Source organism: Epinephelus fuscoguttatus, linkage group LG2 (assembly GCF_011397635.1).
Source record: "Epinephelus fuscoguttatus linkage group LG2, E.fuscoguttatus.final_Chr_v1".
NCBI lineage: Eukaryota > Metazoa > Chordata > Actinopteri > Perciformes > Serranidae > Epinephelus > Epinephelus fuscoguttatus.
Genome location: NC_064753.1, coordinates 23,954,637 through 23,981,082, shown reverse-complemented (window position 1 = coordinate 23,981,082; position 26,446 = coordinate 23,954,637). Strand labels below are relative to the sequence as shown.

At 41.3% G+C, this 26,446-nt stretch overlaps 1 protein-coding gene across 1 annotated transcript in view; it reads right to left on the bottom strand.

The window, feature by feature from the left end:
* Positions 1-3,630: 3,630 nt before the first annotated feature.
* mafa (v-maf avian musculoaponeurotic fibrosarcoma oncogene homolog a (paralog a)) overlaps positions 3,631-26,446 on the bottom strand; it is a 91,740-nt gene continuing 68,924 nt past the window's right edge. Inside the window, exon 3 of the mRNA XM_049565705.1 lies at positions 3,631-14,134. The gene's annotated coding sequence lies outside the window, so the exon portion shown is untranslated. The remainder of the gene's footprint in view (positions 14,135-26,446) is intronic.

The following is a 26,446-nucleotide window of genomic DNA, read 5'->3' as shown; positions in this document are numbered from 1 at the left end:
ATGCATGTGTGAATATGTGCATGCGTGTGTCCATATATGAGTGAAGGTGTGTGTGCTGCATGTGCATCCATGTTCAAGTGTGCATGCCTGTGACTAATGAAGTTCATTGCTGGACTTCAAATTGCCTCCTTCATTTGGTCTTTTTCAAAAATTTGCATATTTTACCTGAACACCAGAGAGAGACGAGATGCAAGCGGGATCAATGACAAAGACACTTCCTGTGTGTTTACCTCAGGCTGCGCTCCTTTTTATATAACAAACAAGTATCTAGAAATCAATTCCATCTGATATTAATACTAGTATGATTATATAATTAGTCTGTGATCAATACCACATTGATCCCAATGCAAACAAGGGATTAGAGCTCTCTGTGTTCTCTGGACAGTTCAGCAGACATGATCTGGACATGTTCGACAGGCTGACCAGCTGGCCCGTACAACCTTGACCAAGTTTACGTCGATACGTGATTGAACAGAACACAGAGGTTATGGGAAAATATAGAGTTAGAAGTTACCGAAAGGAATCATCTTTTAACGTCGTGTCAATACACTTTCAGAGTTTGGCATAATTTTACTGATTGGATGCTTCATGATTGCACGGACTCTGTTGAAAGACACGCAGCAAGAGAAGTTGTACAGCAGATCAGTGGCTGCGTTGGCACCTGATTTCAGCTGACGTTGGCTTTTATGTAGCACTTACAAAAATGGAAGACGACTGTATATTTGCAGATCAACAAATCAGCTGTGTTATTGTAAGAACTGGAGCTGATATTACCACAATAAAAATTGTTTTTGCATTTTTGCTGGATATTTTTTTAGCTTCAACACTGTAAAACATTGCAAAAGGAGGGAAGGTAAAATATTTGAAAGGATAATTCAAAATATATCTACTATGAAATATAATCAGGGTTATTTAAAGATATAACTTTTAGCTTCATGCAATTTTGCACCATGCAAATTTATACATATTTATTTATGCATATATTGTGAGGAATTTTCTGTCTTGTTCTCAGGCCTGTAACATTATTGTGTGTGTGTATGTGTGTGTGTTTCAGTTTGTGTTGAGCGTGACTGTTGTCAGAACGCGCTTGTCAGTGTGAAAGACGACAACAAACACGCGAGCACATTGCCAGACATTACACAATAGGCGTGCACAAAACACCCCCCCCTCCCTCCGTCACAATTGCCTGTTTCCCTCTGTTGTGCTTTTGTTTTGTCCAGCCTCATTTGTGATGGTATTTATCTCCGTAAAGGATACAAAAACCTTGCTCTCGTCTGAAAGAAGAGTCATTTACAATCATTTACATTAACAAAAACTGTATTTTACCATTACAATAACCTCAGACAATAGCATATATCCGCCTCGTTCATTTCGAGCAACAAATGAACAGAGGTACACACACGCTCCCATTGTTCTGGGTAAAAATGTGCCACAGACGTAATCATCTCCCCCTGCACTTCGCATATTAGATAATGAGAAGATGCTGATAAGTTCCTCAATACAATCGGCTCCCCATTGGCTAATCCACATCATTCAGCATTGTGAGGATCACAATGATGGTTTATTATTGCTCATTCAGAGCTCAACAATGATTTAAACATTTGCAATATAAGAACAAACACACTGCCTCAGATCACTCATCCATTTAAGAGGATGCCAGTTCTGCTTAGTAGCAGCTGTGTGTTGCTTGGAGGGTGTAGATCATTGTTAGTCTCAAAGCTCTACAGTCGACACCTACCTTTGGACCAAGACAATGTTTTGTGCAGGGAAAATATGCGAAGAATGCCTGATATACAGTGGGAGAGCCTGTGAAATGAGATACAAGTGAGCTTAATTATACACTTGAATACGTATAGGTTTACAGTGAAACGCCGAAAATGAATCGAGAATGGAACTTCGACATGATGTGGCCGCAGTAAATGTTCCCATTTCCCCAGGATCTTATAAAGAGAGAAGATCTTCTGTTTAGCTCGTCTATCCCTCCTCTGTCAGGCACCTGGGGTATTGAATTTCACTGACACTCAGGCCCTTAATGAGAAGCAGAACGACACCTTCATATTATAGCTCGTGCCCTACCTCTCTCCATTTCTATGACTTGCTTTAATAAATTACTGTCCAATAAGAACTTTTATGATCTTGGCATATGTTGCCTTTTATAGGTGAAAATAATTGCGTTCCCAGATCACCCTGCCCATTCTGAACATGAGAATGAGACTAGCGGAGCCTACAAAATGAGATAGTTTCACAGTGTCTGCACAAGTCCTTCTCATTTGGGTCGTTACGCCTCCCCCCCTGCCTTCTTTCTCAGTTTCCTGGTATACCTTCACAAGCACCACCACCATCCCCCCCTTCTTTGCCACTCTCGACTCCACTCATGCCTAGAGAGGCCTGCGCTTGCATGCCAACAGGCACTCTTAAACCCACAACACCATCCCCCAATCGACTTCACACGCACACACACACACAGTCTTGTTTTTGAGTTCCCACTGAAGTGTGACAGAAGCCACTTGACAGGTGACACACACACACTTGATGTTATCGGGTCAGGGCCAGAGATTCAGCCTCTTGAGTGATGAGAGACTGTCAGTCGCATTGTTTATCTACGCTACAGGAGGGGAGAGAGGCGAATGACAGAGAGAAAGCGAGTGCTTCTTTCTTTCTTTGCCATATATCACTCAAGGGGAAAAGAGGGGGTTGTCGGAGAGGGACAGACAGAACCTTACTCCCCGAAGAAGACAGAGTCTACATGTGGAATTTCGGGGGCATGACCAGCGACTCTGGAGCAACAACACTGGAGCAGTAAAGGCAGAAAAAAGGTTCTCGTGGTGTACATGATGACACGCTTCATTATATGTGTTTCTGCTGAAGTGCCAGAGCAGACAGGAACTCACAGGGGCCTAAAATAGAAGTGCTCTTCAATCATTTAGAGAAATGTGCTGGAGTCGGCTCACAAATTGATGTGGCTTTGTTATCGGCATTGTCAATTGATTACACCTAGGGCGATAATGAAATAACTAATTGAATGTGTCCTCTTGTAAACAATTTGTTGAAACGTACCAAACACAAACGGCCACGTCTCACCTCGCTCTGCGTGCGTGTGTGTGTGTGAGTGTGAGTGTCTTTTAATTAATTGAAGACTGAGTCTGATAACCTTCACAAAACTATTAGCGATGCCTTTTGTTGCATGCACCGAGTAATCTCTGAAAAACCACAGAATGCTTCAATAATATTAAAAAAGATTACTACAGCATGGTGTCATATGTGGTGGTTGAGATGGTGTGTTATGCCAAGGCCAAGGTGAAGTGAAACTTAACCTCCCTGCTCCATTTTTCACAGCTGGGAGGCAGGGGGTCAAAGGTCATTGTTTCAGAGACTGTGGTTTCTTTGTGTTTCATCATGGGTATAATGAGTGAAAAGACCAAGCACTTAAATTCCCTTATAGAAGAGAGCACTCTACCAGGACACAAACGCCCCTAAAGGCACTTTATAACTAAACTCGTTCATTCTCTGCAGTTTCTCTTTGTCTCTCTAGTCTTCATTAATTTCATCCTTCACGTCTGCACAATAGCATCATGGGAAATACGCACAATGTAAGAGGATAGCTCAGCACATGACACATGTTTTCTTGTTACAATAATTATTTATTAAATTTAAAATATCTTTAGCACAGGTTAAAAATTAGACACTTCCATCTACCATGAGCGCCTTGGGATTTAACATGGTTGTAACATGGTTGAAAATAAACACTCTTAGAAACCCAAAAAGATTTCTCCACAGTTCCTCCATCGCTATGTTCATAAAATGCCACATTAGAGTTGCTAGGGCAGAGGCAAATTTGGCATATAGATAATCGTCATTTTTACTCGACTTAGTATTAGAAATGAGGAAAAAAAAAACTTTTTCAAAATGTCTTTCCCTTGGAAATCATAATTTGGAGAATTTGGAACGAGTCAAAATCGCTTGTCATACCAGCTTCATAGTTCGTTCAATGGTTTTTGCGTTATTTATCAGAAACAAACGTGTGCCGTTTTAAAATAACGGCACACTTTAAAGCTGGTGATACGTAGTTTTCAGTGAGATAACTCAAATGGCAGCCCATTTTCCACTGCTTTTAAGCAACAGTTTTGCCATGGCATTTTATTGTCTGTGTTAGACACTAAGGATATGTAATTAATTATTAAGTGTATGCGTGTGAACGTGCAGTGGCAATGAAAAAACTACAAAGAGTATGGTCAGACTACCATCCTTTCCCCTCGTCGTCTTATTTCCCAACCCGACTATTCCACAAACCAGTGATTTATGGTCCTTTTGCCTCGGCCCTACCTTAGGAAACATAAAAAAGATAACAAGTAACATGAGCAGAGCACTGTAGTAAATGGCAGGCCAATGCATTAGTTATCAGTAAGAAAACATTAACAGCAAAGACATATATTTTCCAGTTTTGAAGTTGTTTACAAACCATATCCATGTTCACAATTTATTATGTTTTTCCACGTCGGATTTTTTTTCGTCGTTACATGCCATATGAGAAGTCTGGATTACAAAAGTACCTGAACAAATTGCTTGTATATTAGCATGCATAGCTGTTTGGTATTTACATCCTATTTACAGACTCGAAACTAAGAAGAGAAGGATCTACAATACACTTTTTTCTTTCATGTATTCCATTTACATTTCTAGGATGGAGAACAAAAAGCAGCCTCATACCGATTTGCAGAGTACACAGGACATGCACATAAAATAGAATGTCTGCTTGACTGAACAAAGTGTTGTTGTTTTATTCCCTATCGCTGAAAAAAGGAATAGCTCAATTTGGTAACAGGCTACGTCTCTGACCAGTGCGACTGCATTGCATAACACAGATCTATTTTTTTTTCCTTTGTCTGTATTGCGCACCAGTCTCTGAGCACAGGGGGCTTGGAAAGGTTAATTTACGATGTTAACCGTGCCGTGAAGGGAAAAGCAAATAGGAAAGAGCATGCACAGCACTGGAGAAGGACATTAAGCTGCGGCTACATCTTTCTCTTTTCTCGCTCCCTCTATCTGTCCAGTGACAACAGTAGGGCCCCCTGATGTGTACAAAGACACCGGGCTATCACCATCCATCATTGCAGACATACTGAAAGGATCTTTCACCAGTGATCAGGCTGTAAACAGGCGCACACTACTGACATCTCTGTATTTGTTTTTTAAATCCTAGTGTCATTCATAGCTACAGGAAAATCCCAATGTAATGTGCAAGAAAATAAAAAACTATCGGACAACTTAGCTCACAAGATCAGTGTAACACAAAGAGGAAGACAGTAAAGGAATTAACCGACAGTACACAGTAGAGCTAACAGAATAAATAACTCTAAAATGCAATGCTACATCATATCTATATGCACATTGTACACCTCTTATGTTCTGCTCGTGTCAGTGTTGGTAGAAAGAATGGAAGACGTAGATATATTTAGACTGCAGACGGCATTTGTAACCCAGCTCATGGGTGTTGCAGTCATTAAAGATATTGCTCATTTAGCGAGAATAACATCAGTATGGCATCCTTAATTCTCCCCACTACTACAGGTCCTTTGTCCACCTCCAGCTCATTTACACTCAACCTCTAATACAGGCAATCAGCAGCACTATACCCTCACTGGGGGTCCATAAACACTTGATTTCACAGAACTACCTTTGATAAAGGAGGGAGGTGACTGCAGGAGCATGTTAATGTGCTTTCCCATAAAGCTTATCTCTGACTGGGGTCATGGAGGCCAAGTGGCAAGGGGCTGATCGCCATAGCAATAAGACCCTAGAAGCCGTTACTGCAGCTTACGACCCCTCTGACAATAACAGAGCCAACCAAGGCCTACCTTTGGATAATCAAACCCCTCATCCAGGCCCATGTGGGAAATAATGTGGACATTTACTACAGTACAATTGAAATGAGGGGCTAGCACAAATTAACCTCTGGTAACAGAGAAGGGGTTCATTGTGATAGGAATCATAAATTTTTAATTGTCCACCGGCAGCAGTATTTTAAAAGCATGTAAATACGAAATCATGAGCTGACCCGCGCCGTGCAGACGTGGCTACTGTTTCAGCAAAGTTTAAACAAAGTCATTCTGGAAAATAAATTAAAAAATGCCCCCCTCCCCCTCCGCTTTTTTTTCTGTCAGTGTGTTGAGCGGCATGATTATTTTTTCTTCTGTTTTTGTCAGGTATATGTGATGATACTGTATAATTTAGTGGACAAAAGATGGGAGCTTTGAAGAACACTTTGATAGCATATGGTTATCCCCTGCTGGCTCGCACTCTCTGCTCCGTAGGGGGCCCAGAAGGGATGTATGTGTAACTTTCTGGACTCTACAAACTTTTCACTTCTCTGAAACTGAAGGATTACACCCTGTTCACAGCAGGGGGAACAGCATGCCTCCTAGCATCTCCCCTTGAGCCACTTTAATCTCCATTTTACACCCTAAAGACAAACCCTAATGTCCCCCCAAAGCATCACCAGGCTCAGATGGCAGAGTAAGGGTAAATCAAATCAATGCTATTGCCTTTCTCACTTCCCCATGTGTGCCTGACCCTGAACGAGTGCACACAGCCTTTTTGCACGATCACAATAAGCTCGCTACGGCTACCAGAAAGTCCATTCTGTGTTTTCCATATACATTAGCTTCATCAATTGTGTTTCAAAGCAGGCAAATTGGAATCTAGTTAAGCTGTTTTTCCTGCCGTTAATTTTCTCTGTTTTCTGGCTCAGGTGCAGGAGACTAAATCAAGCTGTCAGAAACCAGACTGCACAGCTAAACGGTGCAGGCTGAAATGCCACCTGTCCACAGCTTCTGGCAATTTATTACTTCCCTATTTATTTATTTATTGCTATAGTGGCAACTTGGGTATTTGTAAGAGTCCCTACTGCTTATGACAAAGTTGTTCTGTTTGTGTTTTTCACGTACAACACTTACGTGAACATTTGGGCTGTTTCACCACAGCTAATGGCTACTAAAGAGATGTGTTTTCCTCCATTACCTAATCAGATGCTAAAGATTTGGTTTACAGCATTTATCAATGGTATTACGCTGAGGCCAGCCCAGAGCATACACACCAACCAAGGCATTTTGGTTAATCCGATTCTCTCTCTGACCCCACCACAAATCTTCTTGGGAGCCCATCTCATCTCAGTGAGGGGCTTGATGGCTAACTGCTCACCCCGAGCACGAGCTTATGCGCAGGTCAGAATGAGGTGGGAGTAAGGGCTTTAAAGTCTGTATTATTCATCCCTGTCATTAGCTATGTGACATAAGGAGGTCTGCTCTGTCTTTGCTGCTGTCTGGCTATTAGAACGACCCTCATCCACTCTATCTCTGCGGCCAAATCCACGCTGTTTTAAATGCTACATTTCACGCATTTTTACAAGTTATTTTCAAGTCAGACATACCCAAACAAGTCGGTTATGCTGTGAGTAATGTCAGAGTGGACAGACGGTACGTTGAGCTCATACATGTGAGTCATTTTTGAAGAGTCTTGGGCCCATGTGGAGGTCAAGATTAAAGCAGGGCAGCTGACATGGGTTGCCTCACTGTAATCCTTTCCCCTTTGACCCCACTCCCACTACTCCAACCACGTCTGAGGCGAGGTCACTGTTAATCATGACACCCGACCAGACACAGACACACACAGTAACAGGAGTGTGTCTGTGTGTGTGGGCATGCATGTGTGTGTTAGAGAGAGAGAGAGAGAGAGAGAGAGAGGAAAAGAGCATGGAAGCGTGTGCCTCTGCATGTTTCTATATTACAGAGTCGGAAAGTGGGCAGAGCTGTTGGTTTCTAAGTATTTTTTCCCCATTATGTATTTAGAATTTTCCTTTAACAATATTCTAGGGCTGTGCGATAAAACAATGACAATACATTTTTCAATACAATTTTTTTTTTTTTTTACAATTTATGACAAATATTTCATAAATGTTCAATATAATCAAACCACCCATACACTGGAAGAGTTGGGTGCTAATACACCTAAAACTTGAAGAGATCAGTGACCAATAACAAGCCAGTGTGAATGATAACAAAATAATGTTACAATAACATTCAACACACTCATGAAGTCATTTTTAGTGTGATAGTTTTGGCCACAAATAATGGCACTGGTCTATCCCACAAATGAATTTGTAACATAACATTGGCCACAGTAGCTGTATAGGTAGTCGACTCATTGAATGCAAGTTAATGTAATGTTAGTTGCGGCTATTTCAGTAGAATCACATAATATGAAAAAGTGTGACTAAAGGTAATGTGGATAAAACTTGAATACACTTCCTTGTCTGTGAATATGATTTCTGCCCCGAGTCATGTCAGGTATATTTTAATCGGCAGTGGTGGTTGTTACGTCATCAACATCCATCTTTTGGTTTTGTTTTGACAGAGAAATGGCAGAAGTTAGATACTGGGGGGTTTAAAACCTGTACAGAAAAAAAGACCACAGTTGACACTTTTATTTTATTTTTTGGTTTACATTATCAGCTAAAATTGTAAAATCTGTACAAAGGGTTTTTGATGCTGATATTTTGATTAGAATGATTTTAAATCTACCTCAGATTTATGAAATGTTTCACAGTTAAGCAAATGCTTGTTACATCCTGACAGTAAAGAATAGCTTAAACCACAATAAGCTGATTGGTTTCTTCAACTTTCACTCAGGAACAAAAATCTGCCTTTAACCCTTTAAAACCTGGAGCAACCTCACCTTTCTTGTGCTGCTTTCAGATGCCTTTTGCAAGTATTTAAACCTTTGAACCCTGAGCAAATTGATGAGATTTCTTTCAAAAACATGGGGGGAAAAAGACAGTGAGCAACTTGGTAAGAACTCTACCACAAATTGCAAAAAAATAATAGATTTTGAAAATTATATTAAAAAAATAGGGAAAAAAGCTAAGGAAAAACTATTTACAATTATTTTTATTATTACTTTTTAAAATTATGATACAGAATTATTATTATTACTAAGCACTCTTTCCAAGTCATTTCCATATTTGTTTGTTTTTAACTTTCTTTCTTTCTTTTTTTAACTGTTTTTAATTTTCTTTTTCTACTAATTTCTTGCTAATTTTTTGGGTCATTTCTTCTGTCATTGCTCATTGCCTTCTTCCTGTGTTTTCAACAGAAAGAAAGCCAATTTGCGTGGATTTCAAAGGGTTAAACCTTAGAGAAATAATGAATAATAATAATTTTTATTGGGATAACATGTTTGACCATTTCGCCCAGCCCTACAATATCCTCAAGGTAGAAACACAAATTTGTTTTAGGGCCAACAGATTAATTGTTTCAACTTTTGAGTCTAACAAATCATGTTTTGTCCTCCTTTCTGGCGAGATGGACGGCTATCAGTACGATCATACCCATGAGCCTTGAGTGTTCGGGAAGTCAAAACCCTTTGTCTTAGCAGTTGATAACAAACATGGCGTAATAGTTTCTGAATTCACTCAAAATTGAACCATAATCCAAAAGTGGATGAATATAAGAATGATTAGATTAAAATTTCAGTTCTCTCAATAGTGTTAACTTCAGCTTAAGCCCCATTAGCAGTGCACATGACAGAATTTTTGTGGGGAATTTCTGTAAGCTAAAATGAATATGACTTTCAAACAGCTCCTTCCTCTTTGCAACTCTTTTATTCAATGTGGTTTGAATCTATTGTAGCTTTTTGACTATCCAAAATGTTACTAGCATTTCAACTTGTCAAAGTCACATTCTTACAAGGAAGTCAATATCTGTTTCAAATATTAACACACTGTATCTCTGTAATCATCTTGACTCATCTCCACTGCTCTGTTGTATTTCATATGGTTTGCCCATACAAAAGCTTTTAGCCAAACGTCAGTGAGGGTCTTGGCTGTTACCGCCGTCATCAGACTGGCCACCTTTGCACCTACTGTCTGTCTTCCAGGTTGTTTTTCTCCCCACTGTTCTGCCTCTGTGTTTACTCTGTCACTTGGCCCCAATGTGTATCTGCCTCAGTGGTCCACAGACGTATGCAGTACACACACACACAAGCTTGCCGGTGATGACACTAATGGAGTGTTTAGTCAGGAGGACATAGACTTATTAACCAGCTGAGAGAATGGGCTAGATGGTAATCAAATAAAGCGGAGATAAGTTAATAAGCTGTATGTGCAATGGAGTAAGCTACACAGGATTTATCTTGACGGACATGGCACTTGTATGCTGCTACTCATTGAGATACACGAGCACGGTACTTTCAGCATGGTTAAGTGGAGATAATAGGGCATGGGTGTGAAGATTCGTCTCTATCAACTATGTAGCTGTTCTATTTATAACACTGGTCATAGAAATACAAACATATATGCTGTCTTTCTGTCTCATCCATGCTCTTTTGCTCACTCAGTCCCTCCTTTGCTTAATCCAAAAACAAAATTGTGGCACCTCCACAATCTTTATCCTGCTATCACTCACCACAGAGATAGATGGACTGCTTCACTGAAACAGATGATATCTATCCAGAACAAGAGGGAAATGGGAGGAGGATGAAGGAAATGAAGATAGAAAAGGACAGAGGTGAGGTATTAGAAAGGAGACACAGCAAAGAAAGGTATAAACCTAAGGAGGAGGAGGGTGACTGGGGGGGAAGAAGTGAGAAGAGAATGAGGAAGGCTGATTAAGTGAGGCCCATACGGGGGAGGTGGAGGAGAGAAAGGCAGCGGACGGGGCCCAACAGGGGGTAAATCTGAGTCAGTAGCGCTCTATATCTTTCGTATCCCTGCCCCCCTCCTCTCCCACATATCCATCATGTTAATATACCTACAGCGTGGCCCTCTGGGTAATATATCTTTGACCTGTGATTACGCTAACAGCTTATTGTTTGCACACTGAACAATCCCATTATGTCGACGATCTGTTTACATACAGCCTTGCTGTTTAGATTAGCATGGTGTGTATGTGTGTGTGAGAGAGAGAAAAAGACCAAGGATGTGCCTCTACGCCTCTGTGTGCACTTTCACACCTTCTGTCTATGAACATGTTCATCTCTGCATGTTTACGCACATGCGCCGACCCCGGTCAGGGTCATTGCCAAATAAACGTGCGCACGTCACCTGACGATGTGGGCAGAACAACACAGCAGCACCTGCATTCAGAAGCAGAGAAAAACAAATCAACCTGTCACACATTGCCTGCAGCTGCGCAGAAACGGAGCTTTGTTTGACTTCTAAGAAAGTGGAAGGGCTTGAGGCTCAGAGAAGATCAGCACTTGCTCAATGTCTTGTTTCCTACCACATACAACGTCTCGTGTTTGAGTGACATCTTCATCCTTCCTGTATTTTTAAATCTGCTTTAACTAATCACTGCTAAGTCATAAGTCCTAATTTCAAGTTTGTTTACATGTTGACTGTAAATACCCTCATGTGATTCAGTGTGCTCTGACAGTATTGGAATTAAGAAGATTTCTTCATATAAATTGGCTGCACAACAGGGCATACAAATAAGTAATACACCACACCTGTATTCTGCTAGATCTTTTTTTCTTGACAGGGTGTATTGACTAGATTGTGAGCAGTTTGGTGAAAAAGAACACACACCTGCTATCCGTAGTTTTAATCTAATTTGTCACGACTTAACATGAAGTTGTTAGTAGAGCTGTGTCGGTGAAACAGTACAGCTGTTGTGGGCAGGCATCGAAGAACCATTGGGATAGAAGGGTAACAAGTATTTAACCACAGGGCTGAACATCTGGTTGAGCTGAGCGCCATGCTCATTAACACAAAGTTAACCTCAGACAGGACGTGAGGTCATGACAGCCCGGAGAGCCGCATGACGGTCTAACAGTTTAAGGTCGAGGGGTTAGTGAACTCTCCAAGGTGGCTGTCGGTCAGAAAAGAATATTCTATAGGTGGACAGATCAAGGAGGATACTAGAACATAGGCTCTGTGCCACTTGAAATTTTTGTCAAAATAGTCCCTTTCCCTTCCCCGTCCTTTCTCCCGCACCTCACAGCCTTTCTCTGCTCTGCTCTCGGACTTCTCTGGCAGTGCGTAGACTCATTGAGATGTGCAAATCCCTTTGACATAGGATGAATAGACAGTTGCTGGCAGGATGCCCCGTGCCACTTTGTGTGCTGCCACTTAATTGGAGCGCCCCAGTTTGCCTTCCCTCCTCTCTTCGCCTACCCACGCTCACTGTGGCCAGGTTCTGTTTGACATCAAAGGCGAGGTTATGCGTCCCCTCAAAGAATTTTAAAACCTCTCAGCGCTGCTGTTTGGTTGAAGAGGACCTTCCACAATAGCAAGGGGGAAGCGGTAAAACAATTTCTGTCATGTTGCCATACATTTTCTCAAATCAAAGTAAGATGTGAAGCTGACAAAGAGCTTGCATTGGCTAAGGAGAGTCAATCCAGTGACTAGGCCTACCTGCACAACCTCTTCTATGAGTAATGGTCACGTTCCATCTACAAGTCAACATGCAGAGTACAGCATCTGAGACTATACATAGTGGATATACTGTACATATATACAGCAACATATTTGAGTGGCGCCGTGTATGATTGTGCATCTGTGTGCATGCGCTTGTATGCGTGAGTGTGTTCGGGTCAAAGTGAACCAGTGTTTGTTTTTCTTTTCCCCATCGCCATGTGCATCCATCAGTAGACTGGACACTTTCCTCACGAGGCTCTGGGGACATGCAGTGGAAGAGTGGACTGCGGGGACAGGAGAGGGGTCACTGATAAGTCATGGTTTCCTAGATGCACAGCACATACTGAGAGGTAGAGGATGCACGATGGTGGAGATGAGGTGTTCAGCAACCCTAGTGTTTTCCTTGTCGTCCATGCAAAGGTTTTCTGTTTTCACCACTGACGGGATAACCTTTGAGGTTGTCTCTTCATTGGCTTGGCGTGTTATCTGTCAGTCCATTTTGGTTTTTCTTCATAGTCCGTATAAGACAGAGGTCAGAGTCCTCATGTCTGCGTAGCAATGAGTGAGGTGTTGTTTTTCCCTCATGTGTAGGCTCAGGATTGGAAAAAGTGGCCCTCTCAGGCTGACAGCAGCTTCGCTACAGCAGTCACAACCCACACATGGGGAGGGAGAGGGCAATTATTGCAATGGAAAAGAATAAATAGGTATACAAAATAATATATGACATGTTAAAAATTAGATTTAGTAGTGCCAAGGTAGACTCCTGGCTTTGGTAGATCACATGCGTTTCTGCCCAGTTTGATTCCTGATGGAACTGATTGATGATACCAAAGGACTCACTGCCTTATAATCCTTGTAAGGTCGTCAAATAATAACATTACCTATTGCTAATGCCTTTATGCATCTATTTAAATACATAGGAAAAGTGTCCAGATACCCGGGACTATGTCTTTAACTATCATAAAACAAGTATTTTTAAACTTTTAAAAAGGTTGTCTGAAATATCCACGTATTGAGATTTGTGATCTACTAGGGGAGTGGTAAATATACACTATAGCCTGTTCCATGCTGTTGTCTTCATTCGTCTCTATTTACATGTACTAGTGTGGATATTGGAGAGGAAGACTACGCCGTTATGTAAAGAGATTAAGAAGAATAGGAAGTACAATTTTTTTACAGTCCAAATAACTCCAAAGAGTAAAGAAATTATATTGGAAATGATAATTACATGATCTCTGAGGAGGTAAGAAGAATATTGACTTTATATGGAAAATATTGAACCATGAGTACTCTATCCACAGTCATGAAGGTTTACGAAGTTGGTGAGACTTGGTATGTTTCCTATATTAGGAATAAGAATAGGGTTTTTATTATGATCTATTTACAGAGGCATGCATCAATGATCCTCCCACCAAAGAGAAAATAGTCCTTCCAGTGTATTTATCTGACATTGTCAACCATCTCATGTGTATGAGTCTGTCTGTTGTTGTTTTTTTTTCTTCTTTTTTCATGTTTCGTATAAAAAAGCTGGAGGTAAAATATTAGGGAGGGAATCAGGAGTAGTAAGAGGCTTTCAAGAATTTCACTGTCGGGATTTTGAGGGATTTCAGCAGGTCTTGTCTTTTGTTCTTCAGTGAAGTCATTTTTGAATGTTGTGCTTCGTAGGTGTCTTCGTGCGATTGGTTCGGCCGCTCTGACGTCATTGCTGCTCAGTCGTTGGGTTATCTGTGAACAGAAAGAGGAGGAGAGAGGAGGGGTTGGACGAGAAAAGAAAAGAAAAAAGTCATTAAAGTGTGACTCAGACCACTCACATACTTTAGTGCAGCGCTTCCATGCATGCACATAAAGCGCACTATGAGGCAGCGAGTGAAGTCCACATTGTGAGCTGTACAGGGCTCTTGTCTAAACTCGGCCCCCCAGTCCGGGGTTTATGGTGACACACAGTGAGTCACAGTCACTGTATTTGGGGGGTGGGGTGGGCCCTGCTGTCACTGGTGCCAGTGTAAAAACAAAGGCAGAGTGACCACCCTGTGAGTGTACATAGCAAGCCCACTTGGCCGAGATTCAGAGTGACAGTGGCGTCAGCATGGGGGGCTGACTCTATAATCAGCTTCAATTAAGGCCAAGGAGAGACGAGAAAATTCGTCGCGGATGAGTCTACTCCATGTCCTCCTGCATTATACAATCTGCTTGTGTCTTAATTCTGTTTTTGTGTCTTGAAATGCACAAAGTTTGGTGAGACCCCTCAGCAGCTTGTGCTCTGTGTAAGGATGATTCATGTAGCCAGAAGGAGCACTTTGTGGGTGGGCCATTAGACACTGAGGCTATAGTGGAATTCAGCGACTATCTACTGGAGATCCAATTACATGACCCTACTGTAAAGGTGCCCAGCCTGCACCCATTATAAATCACCATAAACAAAGCAAGTATTGACATTGCATTGCATACCGTTACAGCTCCGCTCAGGCCTGTAAAACCTGAAGTTATTATCTTAGTCGTATCCACTCAATTCGCCAAAAAATGGTGTTATTTATTAGCCATAAGATGTTTGATTTTTATTTTCACTTACATAATTTAGTATTCCCAAAAGAGGTTGAGGCAACTTGTGCAGCCTCTGTTGATAAAATATTGTAATCATAATCAAGACTATAATTTGAAACCTACTGGCATTACAGTTTATTACTGGTATCAGCATACACACAGATACACACACTCTTCCTCGGTGGCCCCTCTCCATGTGACATTGTCTCTGTTTGCCTCCCGCCACTAACAACACAAATCACTGCAAGCTATATGTCCCTGTTTTGTCCACCTTTTGCGCAGCAGTGAGCCATGTTCTATGAGCTAATATCCTCACAACTGAGATCACAGCCGTTGCCCCGGGGCATGCTACATCCACTCTCAGAGAACAGCAGCAGTCAAGACTACAGCCCTTCAAGACCGACTGTGGTCCCAGGGTGTGTGATAACTGACTATGTGATGGGAATGCAGGGCCATTTGGACCTCCAAAGCCAGGTGTTAGCACTTCAGCTCACTGCCTCATCAATAATTGACAGAGGCAAACCAATCAGAACAATTTGCTCCCCACAGCGAAGTGCTAGAGCCGCCTAACACCGGTGAATCATTAATGAGGCAATTAGCTGAAATGGTTAGACGGTTAGCCCTCACTGGCAGCGCTCCTGTGACGCTACTGCGATGGGTCTCCTTATACAGGAGCTGCACATGATGGCGTGATGTACCGGCCAACACAAGCTTGAGGGGGAGAAAGAGTGGAATCACACAACAGCGCTTGGAGACAGAGCTGAGCCTCTTTAAGGTTGGAGTGTAACTTGTGTCAGTGATGCCAGCTCTCCATCTGTTGACCACGGATCAGAGGGCCAATAATGGGAACAAACCCAATTGGCCATTACCATGGGAGATTGACCTTTATTGGTTGTTGTTACCATTGCACAGACCAACAGAAGCCGTCTCCCGGGTGATTCAAGTGTGGGAGAGCCTTTATGGACATGGATAAAATCGACCTCAGTGACATCACTCAAACATGGGGGAAGGAACAACAACAATAACAGCAAAGATGGAGTTTGCCTTTGAAGAGCAGAGATCCTGGATTGTTGTTTGAGAGGAAAATCAAAGCCCCCGGGGAGCTGCTCACAAAGTCTCATCGATTGGCCATATTGGAACCATTTCATAGTTTATCGATGCTCCTCTGCCTGCTCTCTCAGCCCTGGGTCCAGTACATGCTCAATTAAACCGGCAACCTTGATGTCAGGAACAAACCATACAAACACTGCACGCTGCATGGATTATTCCCAAACACACACTCCCATCTAAAGTAAATATTTCACACACTGTCCATTTTGTTTAGGCCAGATGAGATTAAAATGATGTTGTTTACTGTTCCTCATTTACAGCTTTTCCCTGCACAAAAACGAGTGTTTCCTCTGAGTTTTTCAGCTGCCCAATCATCCTAATGCATTCTCAGTTTCAATATATCTTTGTGATGGAAGGATTTGGAATGAGAGTGAAAAAGCGGGAGCAATAGAAAGAGAGGGAGCAGGGCTGAAAGAGAGGAGGGGGAGGAATGCATACTAAACTCTTAGGGTTCATTGCTGAGGTATAACCTTATAGCAGGCAATGTGTGCAAAGGTGGTCTGAGAGTCTGTAGCTTTTCATCTGAACTAAGACGATAGAATTAAATTTCAATAACATATACTGTATACTATGCTTTCACCGATGGTATAGACGATATTAGAATACTTGTTCGGATAGTTTTAATCTATTTATCACAGTAGCTGTTTCATCGAAGTCCACACTGAAATACTAACACAACTATCACAGTTTGAATATGTTTAATTGAATTATGGATTGGGGTAAAGGGTGATGATGACAACTTCAAGCAAAGTAAAGGAAGTAACCAGTGCAGTCCCGTATGTATTTTGTTGGTAGAACAAAAGCCTACAAAATCCCAGGCCTCCATAGCATCATGGTCTACAATAAAAAGATCACCAAGAACTCTTCAGGCTTCCCAGAGTTCATGGTTACCTATCTGTTCTTTCGAGGGTACATGGTGGAACATTCTGTTACAGATTACATGGAAACCCTCCGTGTTCAGAACAGAAAATTAACTTCCTCCAGTCACCTATTGTAGCTAATAACCAGATTCAACACTAAGTGTGTGATCCTTCATTAATACACTGCTGTCAAATTACTTATGATGACATATTTTAATGTCAGTGGGAGATAAGGCAATTTGCAGAAAGAAGAAAATAGCTCCAGTGATCTGCTCCATTATTTGCCCCCGTTTTAACACTCTTGGGCTCGATTTCCTGCGAAGTCTTGACAAATTCCCTCCGGTGTATTGGTGAGTTACGCTTCACAAAGCAATCAGTTTGGGAAATAATTAAGTATGGCGATAGCAAGCACTTCACAAGAGCTTTAGAACATAGATAATGGTTGTAATCTAAATGTGTTTGATAAACGTAAATTTAGACATGTTTCATCCCAAAAAGCAGAGTGTCAATTAAGAGTCCAAGTGTTTTACCTCGACATGTGATTGCAGCTTATGGGAGGCAGTCATAACATTTACACATATCCTGTTGGCCCCAACCACCTGGAGAACAATTTAGGACACACTGACTCTCCTATTCTGAAAGCACCAGAGCGAGAAGGTTGTATATTCATAAACATTGTAACCAGACACGTCACGTCAATAGAAACCGAGGGGGCACGTGCCCCCTCAGATTTGAGGGATGATTTTTTTTTTTCCAACCAATTTTATTTTACTTACTTTACCTTACATATTATTTTACCATCTAGCTATGATCAGTGGTCATATTGAGTGAAATGTATTCTAAATAATCTCCTTCATCTCAGGCCCATTTAGTGGCCATAACTTGCATAAAATGCATAAATGGTAATTTACGCATTATTTATTAGGATTTAGGGGAGATTTCCTGTTAGTAGTGATCACACACGGCAACAGAGCAACCATCTTGATAATAAACGATCTTTGGCCGATCATGTGACCGCTCACAGCTTTCCCATTGGATTTTAGCCACCCGGGTCTCCCATTGGACAGCCGATCTTACCGGCTTGACATCTAGGCTTCCGGGTAAGCTATAAACACACCAATGGGATTGATGTAAAGGCTGAAGTGTCCTGCTTTCATTAAAAAAAGAATTACGTTGCTCTTATTTTCCGTTCCGGAAATAGACGCGAAAGAGTACGACTATGTATGTATATGTATGACTGTGTCCTTTTTTATTGCCTTGGCACGCCGTTGCCAATAACATTGGCGCTCGTTATCTACGTCACGTTATGTTTTGCTGTCAGTAGTGGGAACCGGCCTGGGTTCACGTTTGTGTGTATTAACGTTCGTGTGTAGCCAAATATTTTATGCAATACAATAAGCTTAGCTATGTTTGCAATATTTTCCTAGCTGCTAGGGTTTGTTTGAGAAAAAACTCCTTTCCTCCTTACACAAAATAGTTTACATGGCAAGGTCTAGATGCGTTAAGTGTGTGTATGTGTGTGTCTGGACAGGGGGGTCGGCTTTGAGTTTGGGCCCTATCCAACCTCAAGGCGCTGTGCAGCAGGGGCCCAAAATAAGTGATATGAGGGCATCCCCCCAAAAAATTTGTGCACGCGCATAGCGCACGAACCCAATCCACTGTGCCCCCTCACATTTTGGGGTTGCATGACGCCCCTGATTGTAACAGCTCTTTGTCTGATTGAAAATAACAGAAAGTATTTAAACATGATTTCAGTAAAAACTGACCTGGTAAAACTGCGGCCATTTCAACCTTCTGTCATTGAATAACCTTTTGATCATGAGTCATACTAGAACGGTATAAATTGTAGCTTGCTCCAGTAGACCGAATCACCATGACATTGCACTAACAACAGCAATCACTTCAAGGTAGACAACTGGCAATTGATTTGGATTGCAGAGATATGTGAAATCAGCAAACTTGTTTATTTGTTATGTCATTTTCAGGCCAAACTGTCATGTTTAAAGCTAAATAGCTTTAAATACTTAGTGAGGATAGCTTATTCCTTTATGTACAGTATTGTTTCTTTTCTAGCAAAGTGGTTCCCAACTGGTGGGTCGTGGTCCAAAAGTGACTCGCGAACATGTCAAGTTTGTAAAAAAAACACACACTTTATTTTGAAGTACAGTGAATTTCCTGCATAGAGCTTTTATTTTGTGGTGCAGTTTCCTGCTGTAGAGTGACTGACTAACAGACAGCTACTAGACAGAGACAGCAAACTAGCTCAACGACAATGTCAAATGCAATTACGACGCTGAATAGTTTAAATGACAAATCTGGGCCCTGTGGCTGGACCAGAACCACTATTCTAGCATCTTTGATGAACTGAATCTAACATCATGGAGGCTAAAAAATGTAATGCTGTGGAGAACCTGGTCCTACTTCGAAGTTGTCAGAATCCAGCACTTGGGCAGTGACTTGAAGCGTCAGAAACCAACGAAAAAAGGCATCCTTTAATGTTGGCTTGATACAGGCCAATTGCCGATATAGTTTAACGGCGCCCAGTGGCATCAGGGGGAAACGCAGCAGGGCAAGGTGAAAGCTAAAGCAGCAAAAGTCTGATTAGGGCAGGTGGGAGTGGTGATGGAGGGGTCCAACAAACACGACTTTCACCCGAGAGAGCGGTGTTTGTGTCCCGTAAGATTCTAAAGCCAAATCCTGTTCTTTTTTCCTAAACCCAACCACGTGCATTAGTTGTTGAAGCAAAAAAAAAAATGCCAGTTTGCAGTGTTGTACTGACAAAGTGTGTTTATTTCGAAAGAGACTGTGTGTAAACATTAAATTTCCTCTGAAAACGGAAGTGTATTTTGAAAGAAGACAATGCATGTAACAGGCAGAACTTGACACGGTGTCCCAGAACATGAACAACCAACGCACCCAGGGTACCTTGCACGTTGTAAGTGGACATGGAAAGTCCATGTCGAAATGTCAATATTTGACGAGGCCAGAGTGAGAATGTGTTGGTGTGGACGGGGGTCACATCAAAATGTATTTTATCCACCTGATAGAACCCCCTAAAAAAATCACTATCAGTCTGTGCTATATTTGGAATATTTTCACCTGCTTACCTCACACACAAACTAACAGAGGCAGTGGTAGACCAGCAACTCTTGTTGGGTAAAGTAAAAGTACTGTTTTTGTCAGGCTGGTGTCTTTGAAATAACATCTTCAGTTACCGGTTGCACAGAGCTGTCTGACAGCAAGGTGAAAATATTCTAAATATACTTAACACTTGAACCGATACAGATTTTCTAGTTGGGTCTTGTTTTAGGGTGGTTAAAAGCTCAGAAGTTATTGTAAATCAACATTGTGATTAGGTTTGTATTTCTGTTTTAACTACCAAGCCAAACATACCAATAATTCATTGGTTTCTAATTGGCTAAATGGATTGGGATAAACCAGCCCAATAGTAAAGATAAACAGCTTGTCAAAAAAAATGTAAAATTTGATTTTGCTCTTTTTAGCCAATTGTGAAACAGACATTAACAATGGATGGAATGGATCCCCCCCTTTTCTCAAGGAAACCTTTTGTTGTTGATGCAAAGGAAAGATTTCAAGTAATTGATTAGTAGCTGGGTCGACCTGTGTTGCTGATATTGACAGTTATGCAGATATTGTAGACAGCTAGTCTCTGTTTAATGATCGCTATTCACTTTTATAGCCCTCCCAGGAAGCCATCCTCAATAAATATTTGCAAACAGGAAATTTGCAGTATGACTTGAGAGAGTCATAACCCTGGCACCTATGTGTTTTGAGATTAACGTGTAATTAAAATAGTAAATCAATATTTATTAAGCAGTACTACAAAGCAAATGAGAAATAGAATCAGGTCATATAATGAGTCATGGGATAGAGAAGGGTCCTTTAAAATAGCATTCTGCAAAGCAAGGATATACATAGATGCCAAAAATACTGTCAGTCACTTGGCACACACACACGTGCTCTTCACACATACACAAACGCAGGTATAGAAACCTCATCTCGCCCTGAGGACCCCCTTCCTTTCCAAACCACACTTTTTAAATGTGGAGTCTACACTTTTTTCATTTACTCACCACAGCTTTCCCACAGTTATGGTTTGAAGACTTGCATGCCTAGAGTAGCTTCAACTGCAGAGACAAAACACCTGAAAACACCCCCTGCGCCTCTCACACTGCTGAGCTCAAAGGGAGTCAAACACTGTCCATACTTTCCAGCCATCCACTGGAGTACGGAAAAGAGATGTTAAAAGCTTAATGGGCCGCTCCTGTTATTGTTTAAAAATTGCTCGACATATAAATGGCTGAAGAAAACATTGGTTGGCCTCAATTATGCATTGAAAATAAAGTTATGAGCTAGTGGCTGAATTATTGATGCTGGCACCGGGAACAAGAGCATGTTGGCAATGTGTCACTGCTTTTTTGCTGATGCTTCATCTTGTATTGATAATTTTTCATCTAAAAAGCCCATGAAGTCTTGATCTGTGAAAGATGGAAAAACACACCATGAGTATTGGAAATCTAATGCAATATTACTGGAAGAGGAAAACAGATAACATAACATCGAGTAACATAATGGAAAAATAAAAATGGAGGAGAAAAAAAATGTGTGGGGCTTTAAGTCGGAGGCGTAGATACTGTCGTAGACAATACATCTAACAACCTCACTCTTTACCTAATAGAGGTGTTACATTAATGCCATTATTTCTCAACGGTCTCTATATGTGTATAAAATAGGGCATAAAAGCACTAAGGCTCTGGGCTTGGGACTGTCCCGTGGAGCTGACGCACTTCCTGACATGCAAATGCTCGTGGTTCATCTGCCGATAGCCTCTCTCTATCCTATATGTCTCACTGACTCAGTCTCAGTTAACTACTTTCACTCAAACACACACACACACACACACACACACACACACACACACACACACACATACACATGTGCACACAAGCATCAGCATGTGCAGAGTACAGAAAAAAATGCAAATGCTTATTTTAATAATGGAAGTATTTGCAGAGTTAAAGCCATGATCTAGAAATAATTGTGAGCTCCTGTGGTCTCTATTGTTTCATAGTATTTGGACATTTTTGCATATAGAAATTACCTCCTACTTTTTTTTTCCATTTTACGACCAACACTGTGATGTAACGTGATGAAGCAGAGACACAAATGAATAAAAATAGTTGTGCCTGAATTCCTGAATTTTCTGCAAAGTGAACAAAATGCTGGACTCCAGTAAGTTTAGTTAAGAAGATGATTTGATGTGTGGAAAATTCCAAATTACTTCCACTGATCCTTTCAGTGAATAACTGACTGCTGGTGTTGAAGTTCAGCATCTGATGCCAAATACACGGGCCGTATCAGTCCAAACGAATGTAGTTTTTTCCTTTTCTATTTCATATTGCCGCTTTTAGACACTTAAAGTCTTTACTAACAAACATCTCACACAGTGGTTGTCCTCTTTTTCCCACAGCTTTTGTTTTTGGGGTCAAGTGTGACTGCAGGCCGCATTGCACCGCAGCCTGTCTGACTGACTCTGTTAGCTGTCATTCTTTAACTTCTCCATCCCTCTTCTCACCTCAGACACACTCACACTCTTTGCACGAATTACCCAAAATGCTCACCAAAAACTAGAGATAATTGTCACTTATCATGATGGACTTTAGCGCTCCACCTAGGCGCCCACTGTGGAAATTCCCTATTAATATTAGCAGTGAGTCAAAGATTGCTCAGCTCTTATCTCTGTGGATATTTTGAGAGTTATTCTGGAGAGCCCTCTCTCTCCGGTTCACCAGGGTAAATTTACTGTTAAAGAGACCACGGTGGAGACGCCGATTACCCAATCGGATCCTGTGTTTATGGACTAAAGCCACAATGAGAGCGGCACCGCACTCATTTAGTGTTTCACAATCTGCGGCCGTTTAGCAGTCTGTGCACAGCCAAACACGCTGTGGAGAGAATGTCTTTTTCGTCGATTGTTAGAGCTCGAATGAGACTAATGTTTTTCTATCTTTGTCCTTTTTGGATGTGTTTGAACATTTTTTATTTGAGAGCAAACTGAGTTTATTCTCTGCTGGATTTTTTTTGTAGTAGCATAAAAGCTTGTTTAATTAGATTTCACACATATACACACTTCAAACAAGTTATGCAAAACTTCCTTTTAGTCCTTCAAAGAAGTTTTAAGTATTTCAGCATATGGAGATGAATATACTGTTAAAACACTCAAGCTGTATCTTTGTAGCAGATGCTTTTGATTTAATAAAAATATTGCTCTATGCTTTTTTTTTTATTATTATTATTATTAAAAATGGAAATCGTTTTTAATTCATTTATTAATTGTTTTATATGTTATTTAAAAAAATCAGCATGTAATTGGCTTTCCTAAAAACATTTTCTGGACTTATATGACTACATGTAAATGGCTCTCCTAAAAAAAGCTTTCTGTTTTTTATTTTAAATATTTTGTGTTATAAAGTGCTCAAGCACTTTATAAGAAAAGAGCCAAACACTACTGTCTGCAGACCTCGGCAGCTGACATTTTCAGCAGGCATTAAAAAAAGCTCAATGAATCATCTGCCAACGTTTGAAGACAGAGAGGCTGAGTGAGGTTGACAAAGACGGGGAGATCAAAAGAAAAATACAGAAGTGAAACTGAGCAGGAAAACAAGTGCCTGTGATATTTCTCACGAAGCATTATGACTGGCCTCAGCCCGCGGCCGAGTTTAGGCCACTCACAATCAAACATCCAGAATATCTCCTGCATGATTCACCGAGCAGCACTCACGGTTAACGCACTGCTACGGGGGGAAAGAAGACGTTGTAGTGGATGCTTGAGTCAAACAACCGCAGGTCACGTCCGCGCCTCAGTTTTACATGCCCATACCTCTCCAGCCCACTCATGTGTGCCTATGTGCAGCACAGCCTTAAAAAAAAGAAAAAAAGAAAAACAGCATGTGGATATATTTTCTGCTCGGTGTCAGTTTCGTGCCGCCCGTGACTCAACTCCTGTCATGCTTCGGTCTTTCATCTCCGTAACGGTGACTGCTGAGATGCTCTTACTTTTATTTCCGATAAATGACTGATTTTATGTTTAACTGGCAGTCGGAGGCCACCGTTAACCTTTCCACACCTCTGCAACAGTGTGCTTTTCACCTCATTTGTGAGGTGTGAGATGTGTGCTAGTACAGAGCCGCCCACTCGCTTCCCTTCCAGGGTCCCATAATGTTAGCCTGTGGAGGAGCCGCTGAGGAGATCAATATCCATCAGACTGCTAAAATAAATACATTTATCACACCCTGATACTTGCTACACCTCGCCACAACAGCATGTTACATCTGATTGGAGGCAGAGATACTCGGGCTCACCCAGCAGCTACAGAAGCTACCATCAAACTCTCTCCTTTAAAAAAACAAAAAAAAAAACAAAAAAAGGTCACATAACACAACGATTGTCGCTTTCAGTGGTGTTGAGCAAGAAGATGACAGACTTACGGCTCTCCGTAGCTCACATAGAACAATACTTTTGACTGCGCGCTTCATCTCTTGTAAGCTCTCTGGGTTTTAAAATCTCATCTGAGGAAAATGTTCCTTCTGTCCTCCCTCTGCTGCAGATAAAGAACAGGCGTTTGAGTAATTATGGTGCATTATCACCAAGGAACGTTTCATTGCTACATTTTAAGCTGTGTAGTGAGCGGTGACAAACGAACGACCATTTTAATTTCTATCAGGAGGAAAAACACATGGCTGGAGCCAATGAAGTCAGCTCTCTCATTCTGCCACTGACTGAGACCATCTGGACCAAATAAAGTTTTTCCCTTTGAATCAACAGCTGTTGGAAATTACACGGCAACACTCCTTCTCTATATATCAGTCTTTTTTTCTGTTGTTGTTGCTGCACTCCTTTTAAAACCAACCATGTTTGTTTTATGGTTTTAGTTTAGTGCCAGAGTTGATCAGTGCTCACAGAACAAAACAAAACCTGACTTTTTCAAATGCACCTGTGTTTCCCTTTATTATTTTTTCTTCTTCTCGTTGCATGTCTTTGGCTCTGTATCTTCCTCCCTCTAACCCTGCCCACTCTGCGGTGGTGATCGAAGGGTTGACCATGTCAGTCAATCTGTCAGCGGCTGACAGTTTTACAACACATGCACTACACTGATGGGTACCATCACTCACGTAACGATTGCCCCTCCGCACGCTGAAATCAAAAGACAAGACAGAGCGAGAGGGGTTGAAGAAACGGAAGTAGAGGCAGTTGAGTAAAAATAACGACTGAGACTTAGTGAGATTGGGAGAAAAAAAAGAAGCAATTTTATCTCAGTTTCATTTTTGAAACTGTATATTCCCTTTTCAAGATTTTCATGAGGTTTTGAAGCCGGAGGTAGATTTTCCCCTCGGTGCTGCAGAGATGGAATCACCGTGGTTTTCTTTTTCCACTGGCCAGAGGAGAATTTGTTCCACTCTGCTGGCGGATATGATTTTAACACTTCATTTTGTCCTGGATTACTATCGGAGAGCAAGGCATTTAAATGTTTTTGACATTTTTTTAAACTCTAAACCATCTTATATGTGGTTAAAGCAGAATTATCTATGATCAAAACTCACTGTGTCAGAAATGCAGAAGAGAAAGGACAACAAAGGCAAACATGAAACTGAGACGCTTGACACTTTAGTCAGTTTAGCTCTTTCAGTTGCACGTGCCACTAATCACTGTGTCCACACACACACACACACACACACACACACACACACACACACACACACATTATAATAGTTCGTTTCAGTGGCTTTTTTTCCACCTGCTACTTGACAGCAGACGGTGACGGGAAACTGTCGGACCTGACGGCACATGTCCTAGACGGCTGGGTCAGCAGGAAGCCACAAGTATGCACGCTTGAGCCTGGAGTTTTACTTACATAGAAGCCAATTTGAGGATATAAATGATCTGATGGTTTTAGGAAAATGTGCTTTGAATTGCCAAATCCTTTTTTTTTTTTAATAGATAGTTATTTTATAGATAGATTTTCTCCTGCCAGAGTCCGAACACTTGCCAATTTATTTATGTAGCAAAACAGGAAAATGCCTAATATGAAGTTCATGCTCACTTAATGACATTAAAGAAGCAGTCTGGTAGTGTATTTTTTGCACGGTGCTGCATTGGAGACGATTTCAGAAGCAACAAACACTCTTTGAATCATGTAGTACATTTTGATCAGTGAGGGTTTTAATTAAATCAGTTACATTTTGATTCACAGCTACTTATAGACTAAATGGGTTGAGATCTGCTCTCAACATTACTTTGACACTTGACAGTGCTGCAGATTAATTAAAAGAAGCCATGCTACAAATTGAAATTACAGCACAAGCAGTAGTCTCTCCTTCCGCAGACCCAGGGGAGGAACAGTCCTAAGTGTTCCTCAGAAAGCAGGAGGCAAAAGCTGCCCAGAGGAGAGAGGCAAACGAGCCAATCTGTTAGTCTGTTTACGGGGGGAATGGCGGCAGAAGCATCC